A 16,902-nucleotide genomic window follows, 5' to 3' on the forward strand; every position below is an offset into this window, starting at 1 on the left:
AGATCTGTAGGCATCTTTAAGTGTTGTCTGTCAAGACTTAATAGGAATTTGACAACAGGTAAGATGGAAAATATTTTAGTTAATATTTATATATGTTTATTGTGTGTCAGACACTTTTATAAGCCTTTTTGAAAATATTAATTTGTTTAATATTTATAGTTTATGTACTATTTTGTGTTCTGCAACATTATCAGACTTGATACTTTTTTTATGGGAACTGGTTTCAAATGGTTCCAGTGGAAAATATAAGTAATCCTGTGATTAGTTTCCCTCTACATCTTATGACAAATATTTAATTAAACAAAGTATCAAAAGACCATATCTCTATTTTAAATTAGTGAGATGGAGCCTCCTCTTACTGTTACTATTCATAGTTTTAAAAATCCTGGGATTTTGCTGCTAATTTTTTAAAAGTTAAATTGCAAAACAAATAAAAATTAATTTTTCTCAAATGATTCTGTACCACTTACTTGCATTGTATTGTTACATTTTATGCATCTCATTTCTATGTGAAACTTACGGTGGTATACACTGTAATATTTTTACATCCTTGGAATCCTCTAGGTTTTTATTTATTTATTTTTCTAAATATTTTTATTGATTTCAGAGAGGAAGGGAGAGGGAGAGAGAGAGAAACATCAATGATGAGAGAGAATCATTGATTGGCTGCCCCCTGCACGCCCCAGCTGGGGAAGGAGTCCATAGCCAGGGTATGTGCCCTGACCAGGAATCCAACCTGACCTCCTGGTTCATAGGTCATCGCTCAACCACTGAGGGGGAGTGGGAAGGGGGCTTTAGGTTTTTAAATGCTGGACAAATTAAAGAATAAATGTGGAAGTGATTCAGAGATTGGAATGATCATGTGAAGGTAGTCTGAGGTGAGATCCCTGTCCTAACTCCAACACACAAAGATTACGAATTTAAAAGCATGAATTTATATATATATAAAACTTATGAATTAAAAGATGTTGGAAATCACTTTTCTGTGGAGAGATGAGAGCAAGTTTATGGTTCTAGCATTTATATCTGGAGTTAGGCTACACAATCCAACAGACGTGCGTTAATTTCATGTTCGGAAAGGCTAAATTATTGGGAAGATAATTTACAAGGAGCTCTATTACTTCTTGGCTGGCGGTTAGGAAACTACTGGTGACAGAAATTTGGGTGGGTTTTTGTTTTGTTTTGGTTTTGGTGAAGGAGGAAGGAGGCGCTGTGCAGCGCCTAAAAAACTTCCCGAGGCCGCTTGCCAGCCAGGGGGCAGCAGGAAACCAGAAAGCTTGATTGTAGCCCTGAGTTCCCTCTCACGTGACGTGTCCCTCTCCCAGCCTCGCCCGCCCTGCTTCCGGCCTGGGCATCACCCGGAAGTGGGGGGAGGACTGTGGGAGGGGTAGAGGCGGCTGGCGGGTAGCAGGGGGTGAAGGAAAAGAAGCCACAGAGGCACGAGTTGCTGCAGCCGCCGCCGCCGCTACTATGACTTCTCCCGCGGTGTGAGATTGGAGCCTCCGCGCGTGGATTTGTCGCTGTCACGGGCTACGTAGCTCCCGAGGTTTAACCATAGGACAAAAACCAGGTAAGTTTTATATCGGCCTCCCGTCGTCCCCTTTTACTGGAAGGGTGCTCTCTACTGTCAGTCTGTGCTACTGAGTGTGGCAAGAAGGTCATTTTAATCTGGGGTGGTTTCCAAACTCACTTCTTCACAACTCCCGGTATTTACCACACTCTTGTTTTACTTCCCTTTCCAGGGGAATGAGATGGGGAGATTAGGTCCTGACCTGTGTCAGTTTCTTGTACCCTATTGGGGTAGTGTCCTGATCATCCGTGGCCTATCTTATTACCTAATTAATTTGGAAGGTCTGTGCCCGATATTGGAAGTCACATAGGCTGATCATGTCATCATCAATGAAATAATATAAAAATTGTTTTGCTTCTTGTGTCCCTCTGGGAGCATAAGCTAAACTCAGGGAGCACTTTTGTTTCCATTCCATTTTGTTCATTCTGCCCCCTCCCCAGTAAAGTTACTCACCATCCTTGTCGCACACTGTGTCATCTTTATCTTTGTCACTTTTTTTGTTGTAGAAGGGGTCGTTATCTTAATCACTGACAATATTTATGGGGGTTCACAAATCAATATTTTTCAGCATTTCATCTTTGTCTTAATACAGTTTCTTCATCTACAATAATATGGCTTTGTATTGAGAGTGTGTGCAGAACATTGAATTAGGTGATATTGAGGTGTGGGGGTGGGTGATAGGGTGCACAAACAAGAAATAGGCCAGAGTCGTTGGCCTAAGAGTTTGCACTCAAGTAGTTGAGTTTAGTTATGAAGATTTTGGATTCTAGCAGGCTCAGTGATGAATTATTAGGCTGCTTTTCTAATCCTTTTTAAAGGATATTTTGAACTGAGATTTTAAAAAATGTATTTTTAATTAAATTTATTGGGATGACATTGGTTAAGATATTTTTTATCTCTTAAACTTTCTTATGTCTACAGTCATGACATGAGAGGGTTTTTTTTTTTTTATACTGGAGGGTCTCACAGTGTAGTAGGAAAGACTAATACACCCTTTTAATCTCAGTAACGTATATTAGAAACAGAAAGTGTTATGAGAGTACAGGGAAAGGAGCATTTGAACTAGGCCTTGAAGAATGGATAGAATTTAGCTTTGTAGTGGAGGGCAGGCCAGGTAGAAAAAATAATGTGAGCAACAGCTTGGGGGGCTAGGAAGATGCAGGACATCCAACAACACACTGTATGTTAACATCCCAATTTCTAACACAGCCACATCTTCTAAGATTTTCTGGTTAAAAGAAAAAATATATAATACAAAACTGGTAAACTTACAACCATATCCAACTACCCTGCAGCCATTAAAAAGGTTTATACAAGATGGTGGAGTAGAATGTCAACTGTAAATGAAAAATAAAAACAAATAGAAATCACCCACAATTCCATCACCTCATAATATATCCACTGTTTTTTCTTCTGGATTGGTGAGATTCTTTACTCCTGCTAACATTAAACATTTAATCCATAAAAAGTTTATATAGAGAAAAAAATACATGTAATGTCAAAACAGTGTTAACGTAGTATGATATTTATTTCTGACATAAACTCAAATCTAAAAGAGAAAAAAGTGAAGCTTGCTATAGGTACTTTAATTTTGAATGTTGTGTCTAAAATATAATTTGGAATCATTTTCCAGATTGCTGGGAATGAATAACAACATTGTCTAAAGCCAGAAGCTGTCCCAGGTTTTCCCCACGGAATTTCTGCATTTCTTTTTCTCCTTCAAACTGATTTCTCTACTGGTCTTAACCTGATAGAATCTATTATTTTCCAGCCATAGTCTTACAAAGGACTAGATTCGTGGCCTCTTGGTAGAGTTAGCTTAAACAATAATCCTGCCAGAGAATAGGTTAACATCTCTGGTCTGTAGTGCAGAAGGTTGTTTTTCTTTTAAAAGTACATGCAAAAGCAGTAAAATGTGTTTGAAAATGAGAGCAAGAGAGTGGGCAAAAATAACCCCGACTAACAGACTACAACCTTTATTTCTCTAAGGGCTCTAAGGCAATAGATTCCTTTTTAGAAACCCTTGTTATAACTAAAGTTTGCCAGTCTACACACACTTGGAAATCTTTAATCAATACTTTAGACATCCCAGTGAGTGAAAATAATCTTCATTTGCCAGTTGGTAAAATAAATTTTGAGAAGAGATTTTTCTGACATGATGAGAATAATGTTTGGGAGTTTTGCCTCAAAATTTCCTTTATTCATCTTTGTTAAAGGGCAGTAGAGCATTTAAAGGTTTCACAGAGTTTGGTTTTTAAATAGTGATCTTTCTTAGGACATAAATTAAGATGGGAACAGGGAGCGGGGAGGCAGACAATAGTCAGGTCTTTTCATTTCAATTTACCACCCCAGCAATCCCGTTTTTAACTTATAAAGTTGTCTTCAGGTTGATTTAATGTGATATAACTTACTTGCTGTAATAGTATGGCAGGAAATGTATCACAAGACTTTTGGAAAGTGTTTCATTAAAGTGAAAGAGTAGGATGTATCTGGTTTCATAAATATGTTCCTAGTTTCTCCAGCACTGTTAGAAAATGTAAGTGATTTCCTCATCCTTATGGGCTCAAATGTGTGGGATATTGGTAAGTTACATCAGTTTTCACAGATACTTTTTTCCTTGAAGGAAACGACGATAAAATATCCCCATTTTGAGCCAATTATTGTGCTTTGTCCCATGTTTTCTGCCCACATTTAGAATTATACAGCTGTGTCTTAAGGATTTAATTTTTAACCTATTTTTACTTTATAATTCTCTAGTGTAGAATTCCAGTTTTCCCGACCTATAATCAAAAGTACATTTTAACAATTTACTGATTGAAGTAAATGTGGTATTTCACATCTTAGGGAAATTGTTTTAGCCTGGCCATTTATCTTAGTTGATTTTGTTGGTAAAAATGATTGTTTTGTTTTAATTGATGCTGATCCTGCTTATGTATTTGATGTCCCCAACCAAAGCAGATCGGGAAGGAATAATATTAGAATTACTTCCCTCCCCTGCCCCCACCTGTATGATTCCTGGAATTGTGAAGAAACTGGTTTCTGCCCTCTTGAGTGTTCACCTGAAGCACACTACCTGCCACTCACGAGAGGAGAGCACTAAGAGGGCTTCTGTTAAGACATGAAAAACTGTCAACAGAGATATAAGAACAGGGAGAAAGAATTTCACAGTGGAATTCTAAAAAAGATTCTCAGGGCTATTTAGGATAAATTTGTAGTTGACCTACACTGTCATGAGGATAATGAAGAGTTGATCCTTGAGCTAACAAAAACAGAGAGCTTAGTTGTTAAAGCATTCCCAGTGTAATATCCTTTGGTAATCCTTGCACTTAAAATGGCAGGAAAAAAAAGATTTCTAATTTTTTTTGTGATGCTAAAATTATTTGCTCTAAGAATTCTTATTTAATGAGTATACTATCAATTTAATAAAATAAAGTACCATATATTGATTATTGATAACTATATTAATTATATTATTAAAACACTAATATTAATATTAAATCATTTCTATACAACTATTTTCATTTTGATCAAGAAATGTTTTCTCTTATTTTACTATGCCATTTTACTGTTAATTATTAATATCATTTTTAGTTCAGATTTATAGCCACAATATCTTGGTATTAATTTCTAATCACAACAGTAAGTTCATTTTTATGTATTAGCAATCAGATTGGTGTCATATATCTTCAAGTATTGTTTATCTAAAGCAGTGTTTTATCTTGTTCATCTTTTTCTAGCTAGGTGATAACAGGATAAACCTTTGTAGTCTTCAGATAGTTTTAAAGTCTTAAATTCATTGTATGATGATGGATAAAGGAATAATTTATTTAGTACAGTATGTTATTTGACCTTGAGTGTCAGGGTATGATTGGGATTGTTCACTGTATTATTACAAATATAACTCACAAATTCCTGTTAATTAACTTCAGGGCAAGTGATAAGTCATTGGATCCTGAATCTTTCACTTTTAAAAAAAAATGTTTTATTAGAGAGAGAGGAAGAGAGAGGGATATATAGAAACATCAGTGATGAGAGAGAATCATTGATTGACTGCCTCCTGCATGTTCCCTACCAGGGATGGAGCCTGCAATCTGGGCATGTGCCCTGACCAGGAATGGAACTGTGACCTCCTGATTCATGGGTCAATGCTCAACCGCTGAGCCACACCTACTAGACTTTCACTCTTTTTTTTTTGCATTTAAATGAAAAATTCCAGTATTGTTCCTCTGTCTGATGTGAAAAAATAATCCCGTACTTTGTCTGTTATTTGCACTTTGGCAAGAGTTGACATATTTTTTCATAGGGCAAAAATTTTAAAGTGATATTCAGCTTTATTAAATCCTGAAATACATGCAAATATATGAAAGTATATGTGCATATATATATTTCTATAAGTGAAAACTGAGATCAAAGTGAATATATAGCTCCATGTATTTTTTAAAATTTATTTTATTGAGAGGAAGGGAGAGGGATAGAGAGTTAGAAACATCGATGAGAAACATCGATCAATTGCCTCCCGCACACACCCCACAGGGGATATGCCTGCAACCAAGGTACATGCCCTTGACCAGAATCGAACCTGGGACCCCTCAGTCCTCAGGCCGACGCTCTATCCACTGAGCCAAACCAGTTAGCGCAGCTCCATGTATTTTTAAAAAATTTTACCTTTATTGTTGAAATGGGGGGAGAAAAGAGGAGTATCAAAATTTTAATCCTAGACCTAGTAAGTGGTTAAACTGAGATTAGTTAATCAATCTGGCTTAAGAACCTATACTCTTACCTAACAAAAATGAACTGTATTTTTAAAAAATATGTTTTTTATTGATTTTTAGATAGAGAGTAAGGGAGAGGGGGAGAAACATTGATGAGAAACATTATCAATTGGCTGCCTCCTGCAAGCCCCCTGTTGGGGATTGAGCCCACAACTGGGAATGTGCCCTGACTGGGAATGGAACCAGCAACTTCCGGGTGCATGGGTCAATGCTCAACCACTGAGCGACACTGGCTGGGGTCAACTGTGTTTTTTTTAAATCCTCACCTAAGGATATTTTTTCCATTGCTTTTCAGAAAGAGTGGAAGGGAGGGAGGGAGGGAGGGAGAGGGAGAGAGAAACATAGATCTGAGAGAGACACATTGACTGGTTGCCCCCTACACGTGCCCTTACCAGGGGTAGGGAGAGAACGCACAACCCAGATACCTACCCTTGACTGGGAATCGAACCTGCAACCCTTTTGTGTACAGGGTGATGCTCTAACCATTTAGAAACACCAGCCAGGGCTGAACTATATTTTTTAAAGAACATACACATTTGAACAAAATTAGGTCCTAAGAATTAAGTACATTGTTTGTCCTACAGAGAGAAATGCCCAAGCAAAATCTCAGACATCTCTCATAGCAATATGTTTACTGATACATCTCCTAGGGGCAAAGGAAACTAAGGAGAAAATAAACAAATGGGACTACATCAAAATAAAAAGTTCTGCACATCAAAAGAAACTATCAACAAATGAAAAGGGAGCTCGTTGTATGGGAGAACATATTTGGCAATGATACATCTGATAAAGGGTTAATATCCAAACTATATAAGGAACTCATACAACTCAACAAATGGAAGAAAAACAATCCAATTAAAAAATGGGTAAAGGACCTAAATAGACACTTCTCCAAATTGGACATACAGATGGCCAAGAGACATATGAAAAAATGCTCAAAGTCACTGATCATCAGAGAGATGCAAATTAAAATGACAATGAGGTATCACCTCACACCTGTCAGAATGGCTACCATCAACATATCAACAAATGAGCCCTATCTGGTTTTGCTCAATGGATAAAGTGTCGGCCTGTGGACTGAAGGGTCCCGGGTTCTATTCTGGTCAAGGGCACATGCTCGGGTTGTGGGCTCGATCCCCAGTAGGGGGTGTGCAGGAGGCAACCAATCAATGATTCTCATCATTGATATTTCAGTCTCTCCCTCTCCTTTCCCTTCTCTGAAATCAATAAAAAAACAACAAAAACCCCACAAATGAACAAATGATAAGTGCTGGCGAGAATACGATGCGTAGAAAAGTGAACCCTAGTACACTGCTGATGGGAATGCAGAGTGGTGCAGCCATTATGGAAAACAGTATGGAGTCCTCAAAAAATTAAATATGGAACTGTCATTTGACCCAGTGATCCCACTTCTAGGAATATATCCTAAGAAACCAGAAACACCAATCAGAAAGAATATATGCACCTCTATGTTGATAGCAGCCCAATTTACAATAGCTAAGATCTGGAAACAACCAAGTGCCCATCAGTAGATGAGTGGATAAAAAAGTTATGGTACATTTACATTATGGAATACTATGCGGAAGTAAAAAAGAAGGATCTCTTACCCTTTGAGAGAGCATAGAAGGACCTGGAGATTATTTTTTAAAATATATATTTTTATTGATTTTTTACAGAGAGGAAGGGAGAGGGATAAAGAGTCAGAAACATCGATGAGAGAGAAACATCGACCAGCTGCCGCCCGCACACCTCCTACTGGGGATGTGCCCGCAACCAAGGTACATGCCCTTGACCGGAATCAAACCTGGGACCTTTCAGTCCGCAGGCTGACGCTCTATCCACTGAGCCAAACCGGTTTGGCGACCTGGAGATTATTATGCTAAGTGAAATAAGCTAGTCAGAGAAAGACAAATATCATATGACCTCACTTATATGTGGAATTTAATGAACAAAATAAACTGACAAACAAAATAGAGCCAGAGACATGGAAGCATGCAACAGACTGATGATTCTTAGAGGGAAGAGGGGGGCCAGGAAGGGATCAGCCAAAGAACTTGTATACATATATGCATAACCCATGGACACAGATAATAGGGTGGTGAAGACCTGGGGCAGAGGGGAGGGGCGGGCTACAAAGTCTCAAGGGAGGGGGGGGAAGGGGACATGTGTAATACTTTCAACAATAAAGATTTTTTAAAAAGAGAGAAATGCCCAGCTTGGCCAGTGTGGGTTGGTGGTTGAGCATCGACCTGTGAACCAGGAAGTCTGGGTTCGATTCCCAGTGGGGCCATGCCTGGGTTGTGGGCTTGATCTCCAGTGTTGGGCATGCAGGAGGCAGCTGATCAGTGATTCTCTCTCATCATTGATGTTTCTCTCTTTTTCTCCCTTCCTCTCTGAAAACAATACAAATATACTAAAAAATATATTTTTTTAAAAAAAGAGATAAATGCCCATTTATCTTTTTTGAAAGTATGAATGAACAAATTTATTTGATGATTAAAAGTTAAAGTATTGCCTGGTGGTGTGGTTCAGTGGTTGAGCATCAACCCATGAACCAAAAGATCGCTGTTTGATTCCAGCTCAGAGCACATGCCCAGGTTGCAGACTCGATCCTTAGTAGGGGGAGTGCAGAAGGCAGCCTATTGATGTTTCTCTCTCTTCCTCTCTCTCTCTTCCTCTCTCTCTCAAATCAATAAAAACATATTTTAATAAAAGTAAAGTATTGGCAACTCAAAATTTCCTTGGTAGTGTCAAACTAAATTCAAAAGTAAGGATCCATAGTTTTGTTTTTATTTAATTAACTTATTTAAATATATGCTAAAATATCCAATATTTAAAATGATGTTAGTCTTATATTATTTGTATTCTCAGAGTCTCCCAGGAAATGGTTTGTGTGTGTTTATCATCTTTACAGGAAGCACATCCTTGAACTTGGTTAGACTTTGATATATATTATATGTTTTTCATTTAAACTGTACTATGAGATCATGCAGTAAAAGTGATAAGCATAAATTGGAACATTGCGGTTATATTTTCTGGACTATTGGATATTATTCTCCTGATAACGTCAAAACATCTTAACTTTACTACTGTACTGTGATGTGCTGTTTTGGAGAGGCACTATAATAGGATTAAAGAATGTGGTCTGTGGCACCAGACTGCCTGGATTGGAATTCCACCCAGCTCCTCTGCTTACTTGTATGACCCTAGACAGCTTTCTTACCTTTTTTTTTGCCTAAGTTCCTCAAAATTTGGGGGCAATAACAGTACCTGACCCTTACGATTGTCAGTGAATTAATACATATAAGCCCTAAAAGCAGTGCTTGGCAGGCAATTTACACACAGAGTGGTTACTATTATTCTTTTCATACATTATTTACTGTAAATGTAGTTTTAACAATCTGCATAATAAAATTTTAAATTATAGTTTTGCTGTTCTATAAATTTAGTAGATTACCAGAGCAATATACTAATCAATTAGTACCTGCAAACAATATTTCATTTCTACATTACACCATGGAAAATGGAAAACGTACATTGGGAGGGCACCAGTAGCCTACAGTACACCTACAGCATGTGCACATGGTATCTCAAAATTCATTATGACAGCTAGCAAGTCATATGACCCTGATGTACTCATTCTACTTCTTCACCAATCTGCTTGTAGAATTAGTGAGCCAGACTCTGGGCTATTGAATTTCTCTTAGTTGCCAAATGCTGAACCATACCTGATGAATAATTTCTGAAATATAAAATGTTAGCAATGGAAAAGGCTTTATTCATGTCTAATCTATTCTGCAAAATAGCTGCATTCTTATAAAGTTGTGTGCAAACTAAATTTTTTTATTGATTAAGGTATTACATATGTGTCCTTATCCCCCCGTTCCCGCCCTCCCCCCCACCCCCCACTCATGCCCTCATCCCCTGGTGTCCATGTCCATTGGTTAGCTTATATGCATGCATACAAGTCCTTTGGTTGATCTCTCCCCTTACTCCCACCCTCCTCTCCCTTCCCTCTGAGGTTTGACGGTCTGATAGATTCTTCTCTGTCTGTGGATCTGTTTTTGTTCATCAGTTTATGTTATTCATTATTTTCCATAAATGAGTGAGATCATGTGATATTTATCTTTCTCCGACTGGCTTATTTCGCTTAGCATAATGCTGTCCATCTCCATCCATGCTGTTGCAAATGGTAGGAGTTCCTTTCTTTTTACAGCAGCATAGTATTCCATTGTGTAGATGTGCCACAGTTTTTTAATGTACTCATCTGCTGATGGGCACTTAGGCTGTTTCCAAATTTTAGCTATTGTAAGTTGTGCTGCTATGAACATAGGGGTGCATATATCCTTTCTGATTGGTGTTTCTAATTTCTTGGGATATATTCCTAGAAGTAGGATCACTGGGTCAAATGGGAGTTCCATTTTTAACTTTTTGAGGAAACTCCATACTGTTCTCCACAGTGGCTGCACCAGTCTGCATTACCACCGGCAGTGCAAGAGGGTTCCTTTTTCTCCACATCCTCACCAACACTTGTCATTTGTGGATTTGTTGATGATAGCCATTCTGACATGTGTGAGATGGTACCTCATTGTTGTTTTGATTTGTATCTCTTGGATGATTAGTGACTTTGAGCGTGTTTTCATATGTCTCTTGGCCTTCCTTATGTCCTCTTTCAAAAAGTATCTATTTAGGTCCGTTGTCCATTTTTTGATTGGGTTGTTTATCTTCCTTTTGTTAAGTTGTATGAGTTCCCTGTATATTTTGGAAATTAAACCCTTATCGGAGATAACATTGGCAAATATGTTCTCCCATGCAGTGCGCTTTCTTGTTGTGCACACTAAATTTTTATATTGAATTATATCAGCACTCCAATTAATAAATGTTTATTATGTTCTTGTATATATAGTGTTTACGTCAGTCCTATGTGATAAGCAAAGAAGCATAGGCATATGCTCCAGTGTCTAGTCAGAGAAAAAAGTCTAATACCAAACAATTACAGAGAAGTTAAGTACTAACCTATGATGCTTATTCCAAGGGTATTTAGAATTCAAAAAGAAAGTGGGTAAAAGTATTTCATGGAGGAGTTGGGACTTGGGCTCATTTACTCACTCAGCAATTATTTGAGTAGTTACCATGTGAAATATGCTGGGGATATCATAGTGAACACAGCAGATATGACCCTGCTTTTGTGGTGTTTACAGACAAGTAATGTGCTGGGATTTAAGTATATGGGTGAGGAGACCAGTCAAAATAAAGTCATAGAAAGAAATGGCAAGCATGGACCATGTGGCAGTGAAGGCACTTGCCTGATTGTAGTAGAGATTTTGTGTTGGAGAGGAGTATTGAAAATAATAGATATGGGCCATCTTTTGAATGATTCGAACAGCTAAAGGGTGTCCCAAAATTCACGCAAGAAGTAATTTTGATAGAAAACACAGGTTTATAATTAAAATTTGTAAATTTTTTATTGATTCAAAAAGTATACAGTATGGGGTTATGTATGGAATAGCATATCGGGTAAATGACCTCCACGGCTTTGCTCGCACATACGCACTTGTTTGTTGAAATTTTCCATGACCGTTTTGCATAAATGTGGCTGAATTTCGATGAGGCTCATTTTCATCTTGATGGCTTGGTTAATCGACAAAATTGTCGCATTTGGGGTTCAGAAAATCCATGAGTGATTGTTGAGAAACAAATGCATCCACAACGTGTCACTGTTTGGTGTGGATTTTGGGCTGGAGGCATCATCGGACCATTCTTCTTTGAAAATGCGGCTGCTCAGGCAATAACAAAAGAGTGCGTATATGTCAGCAAAGCCGTGGAGGCTTTACCCGATATGCTATTGCATACATAACCCTATACTGTATATTTTATGAATAAAAAAATATACAATTTTTAATTATAAACCTGTGTTTTCTATCAAAATTACTTCTTGCGTGAATTTTGGGACACCCTTTATTTAAGTCTGTGGGAAGTGGGGTAGAGCAGTCTTATGGGTCTAAGTGAGCCCTTACCCTATGACCGTGGTTGGCAAACTGTGCCTCGCAAGCCACATGCAGCTCTTTGGCCCCTTGAGTGTGGCTCTTCCTAAGCCTTAGGAGTACCCTAATTAAGTTAATAACAATATGCCTACCTATATAGCTTAAAAGTTTAAAAAATTTGGCTCTCAAAAGAAATTTCAATCATTGTACTGTTGATATTTGGCTCTGTTGACAAATGAGTTTGCCGACCACTGCCCTATGAGATCTGACCCTATTTCCAGGTACATAGTATCAGAATTGAATTAAATTGTAGGACACTCAACTGGTGTCACAGAGAATTGCTTGGTGGGGAAAACCCTTATACATCTAGTGTCAGAAGTGTTTTGAGTGCAATAGTTGTATGAGAGTCAAGGAGAAACATGGGACAGAAGGCTGGGTTTTTCCAGTGCAGTCAATCATCTTTTGAATGTTTTGAACAGTGATTTAATCTGCACTAAATTCCTTTTGATATCCTATTTTGGAGAGGTTTAGCAGCATGGGCTTGGAGTCGTACTGTCTCAATTTGATACCATCTCCACTCTAATTTGTTTTCTGAGTTTAGAATTTTGTATTGAGTTTACCTAGTGACACAACTATCCTATATAATAAAAGCCTAATATGTTAAGTGTCCAACCATTTGAGCAGTTGCTATGACGCACACTGACCACCAGTGGGCAGACGCTCTGACCTGTAGGTTAGCTTGCTGCTGGGGTCCAGCAGATCGGGACTGGGCGAGACAGGCCAGACACGCCCTGGAGCCCTCCCATGGTCCCTCCCCAGCCCTGATCAGGACTGAGCGAGATGGGCCGGACACACCCTGGAGCTCTCCAAGCGGTCCCTCCCAGGCCGGCCAACCTTCCATGGTCCCTCCCTGCCCAGCTGGCCCCAATTGGCCCCAATCGGGACTGGGCAGGACAGACCAGACATGCCCTGGAGCCTTCTTGCGGTCCCTCCACAGCCTGATCATGCACCCGTGGGGTCCCTCGGAGAGCCAGTTTCGGTCCAATCCCCACAGGCCAGGCTGAGGGACCTTTAGTATAGGCAATAAAATGATATTTACTCAGAGCTGCTGGGGTCAGTAACCCAAGTTGCACCAGGTAACACTGGAGAACAATGTACACATGAAATGCCAGTGGGAAATCCAAGAAGTTAGGAGAGGTAGAAGGAGGTTAGGCAAGGAAAGAAATACATTCTGTGATGGTTGGTGGAATGCCATCAGAAATGTCTTTAAGCAAAACAGACTACATTTGACTAAACTTTGTTTTCCGTTGTGTTTCTGTAAGAATAGGAAGAGAAATGTAACTGCATTTATTTGACTTGGCTTTTTGAGGACTAACAGTAGTCATTGTTTCAGGTTCTGTTCTACATTTGAAGCATCTGGTCAGTTTTAGATTATATTCTGTATTTGAAGCATTTGGCTAGACCAGTGGTCGGCAAACTGCGGCCCCTTGAGTGTGGCTCTTCCACAAAATACCATGTGCAGGCGCGCATGTACAGTGCGATTGAAACTTCGTGGCCACACTCAAGGGGCCAAAGAGCCACATGTGGCTTGCGAGCCGCAGTTTGCCGACCACTGGGCTATACCATTTGTGTCCTAGTTTTATGTGGTACCTAAATACAACTTGGTCAGAAGCTTATGTAGTAAGTTGTGTTTGTAATCTGTGTTAGTATTCTCTCAACTTGGTTTAAGGCATGAGTAAATTGCCAAATGAATGCCTGTTACAACCTGCCTTATTCTCTCTTGTTACCTTTGGATTTAATGTTAGTATGATCATATACTAAGAAAGTTTAACATTAATATCCTGGCACTTTATAGGATTTTTTTACCCCACCAGACAAAAAACAAACAAAAAAACAAACAAAAAAATCACACAAGACTATCTTTGTCTCCTCCCAACCCTTTATTATGGTGAACTCTGACCTTGTTATATGGAGGAGCTTCTTTTAATCTTAGTCTTGAGCTCAGGGCAGATACAAGCATACAGTCTTTGAGACTTTGTTTCTGGCTGTGCTGCCCACCCCTTCACTCTGGGAATGTTAGCTGAGACTTGTGGCAGAAAGGGTGTGTAGCAGAGAAAATACATTATTGGGAACCAGCTTGGAGCTCCATCAGGTGAGGTTTCTAGACCTACTGGTAGATCCTGATTTGCAGGTTGGAGACTCCCACTTTGTTTCATCTAGGACTGATGTCTTACACAACTCCAGGTGGCAGTAGTCACATTATGAGTCTGTAAAAATTATGACATGGAGTTATGCAATATGGCAGCCTTGAAACCTACCCACACCACTTCTATTTTTAGCCCCAATTTCCCCCTTAATACCTACTGCATAGAGAAGTAGCATGGTAGTCCCAAATTCATCACTTGCATTTCACTTCCCACTTTAAGACTCTCCTGTAATCAGGAATTTAGATTTTTGTCTGAGGATTTTACAGAGTTGCATTAATTTTCTTACTCTATATTAATGTACTCATTGGTAAAATGATCATGATACCTGCCCTAGCTCATAGATTGTGATGAGTAGTAGCAAATGAAATAATGTAAATTATAGAATGTTATATAAATATAAGGTAATAATCTTTCTTGATGTGTTGTGTTGTAGTGGAAAGAGTACCAAACTTGAATCTGGTGTTTGTTTCAACCTGCTATTAACAAAATATAACTTTGGACAACTTACTTTGTGTTTCTGGGCCTTTGTTTCCTTATCTATAAGGGGAAACTTAAAATGCCACTTCTATATAACCAGAACCCAAGAGTTATTTTTTTCTCACCTCATATTACCAATCATCAAATCTGTTAGTTTTGATATTTTTTAAATATTCCCCCTTCTTTCTCTCTCCAGTCTCTAATCATTTCCCTTCTGGGCAATAGTTTTTTTATTGTGGTAAAATGTATATAATATCATAATTATCAGTTTAAGCATTTTAAGTGTACAGTTCATTGGCATTAAGTACATTCACAATGTTGTGTAACTATTACCACTATCCTTTTCCAAAACTTTTTCATCATCCCAAGCAGAAACTCTATACCCGTTAAACAATGGCTTCTCATTTACCCCTTCTCCCACCCGTGGTAACATCTATTCTGCTTTTTGTTTCTGTATTTACCTCCTCTAGGTACCTCTTATAACTGGAATCATTTTTCTTTTTGTCCTGCCTATTTTACTTAGCATAAAATCATTAGTGTTTATCTAGAAGTATATGCGAGAATTTCATTTCCTTTTATAGCTGAAAAATATTCCATTATTGGACAATAGATTTTTTTAAACTGGTCTTCCTGACTCTAGTCTTGTCCCTTTCAAATTTATCCTCCATAAGATAGCTTTATTTACCTTTTAAATCTCTTTGTCTTTCCCATTTATGTATTCCCAGTGATACCAAAAGCACTCCTTCAAATATGCCATGCTGTTTATTTTTAAATTATTTCTGTTTATTTTTTTAAATATATTTTTATTGATTTCAGAGAGGAAGGGAGAGGGAGAGAGAGATAGAAACATCAATGATATGAGAGAATCATTGGTAGGCTGCCTCCTGCATGCCCCCTACTGGGGATTGAGCCTGCAGCCTGGGCATGCACCCTTGACTAGAATCAAACCCAGGACCCTTGAGAGTTCACAGGCCGATGCTCTATCCACTGAGCCAAATTGGCTAGGGCTGCCTCGCTGTTTGATACCTCTGTAATTTTGTTCATGGCCCTTTGTTTGGAGCTTCTTTCTGTTCTTCTGGAGAACTCCTACTCAACCTTCATGACCCAGTTTACCTAATAATAATAGATTGGTTAAATTATGTTGCAGTCATATAATGGACTTCTATTTTGTCTTTTGAAATTATGGCATATATATTAGTGATTAAAAGCACAGACTGTGGACTGGACTTAACTGGGTTCAAATTTCAATTATGTCATTTATTAGCTGTTTGACCTTGGGAAAGTCCCTTACCCCTCTGTATCTCAATGTAATCATCTGTAAAATGGAGATAATAGTGGTATGTATCCCATTGGTTTGTGAGGGTTAAAATTGGTTTGTGAGGGTAAAAAGTATTAGGTGTTATATATTACTATTTACTGAGATAGAAAATGTTTATTATAGCATTAAATAAAAAGAAGTGTTATAAAACAATAGTATATCATATATTAAAAAATCTCTGTTTATATATATACACACACATATAAAATAACCTGCTAACCTTACACACATGCACACACATACACACACAAACACACATATATACATTCCTACCTCAAAATGTTAACATTAGTTATCTCTTGGTGTTGGACTGATTTGTTGTTTATTTTTAAAAAAATGTTTTTATTTTTATTTTTGTAAAACATATTTTTATTGATTTCAGAGAGGAAGGGAGAGGGAGAGAGAGATAGAAACATCAATGATGAGAGAGAATTATTGGGAATCTTGCATGATACCACTACACCAGCGGCGCCTAGAGAGAATTATTGATTAGCTGCCTCCTGCATGCCCCACACTAGAGATTGAGCTCACAATCCGGGCATGTGCCCTGACTGGGAATGGAACCATGACCTCC

The 16,902-nt window shown here is 38.3% G+C and overlaps 1 protein-coding gene across 1 annotated transcript in view; it reads left to right on the plus strand.

Moving 5' to 3' along the window:
- The first annotated feature begins 1,386 nt into the window (after positions 1-1,386).
- Positions 1,387-16,902, plus strand: part of ATP7A (ATPase copper transporting alpha) — a 177,202-nt gene continuing 161,686 nt past the window's right edge. The window contains exon 1 of the mRNA XM_036304686.1: positions 1,387-1,570. The gene's annotated coding sequence lies outside the window, so the exon portion shown is untranslated. The remainder of the gene's footprint in view (positions 1,571-16,902) is intronic.

The sequence above is a fragment of the Myotis myotis genome, unplaced genomic scaffold, assembly GCF_014108235.1.
Source record: "Myotis myotis isolate mMyoMyo1 unplaced genomic scaffold, mMyoMyo1.p scaffold_m19_p_4, whole genome shotgun sequence".
Lineage (NCBI taxonomy): Eukaryota > Metazoa > Chordata > Mammalia > Chiroptera > Vespertilionidae > Myotis > Myotis myotis.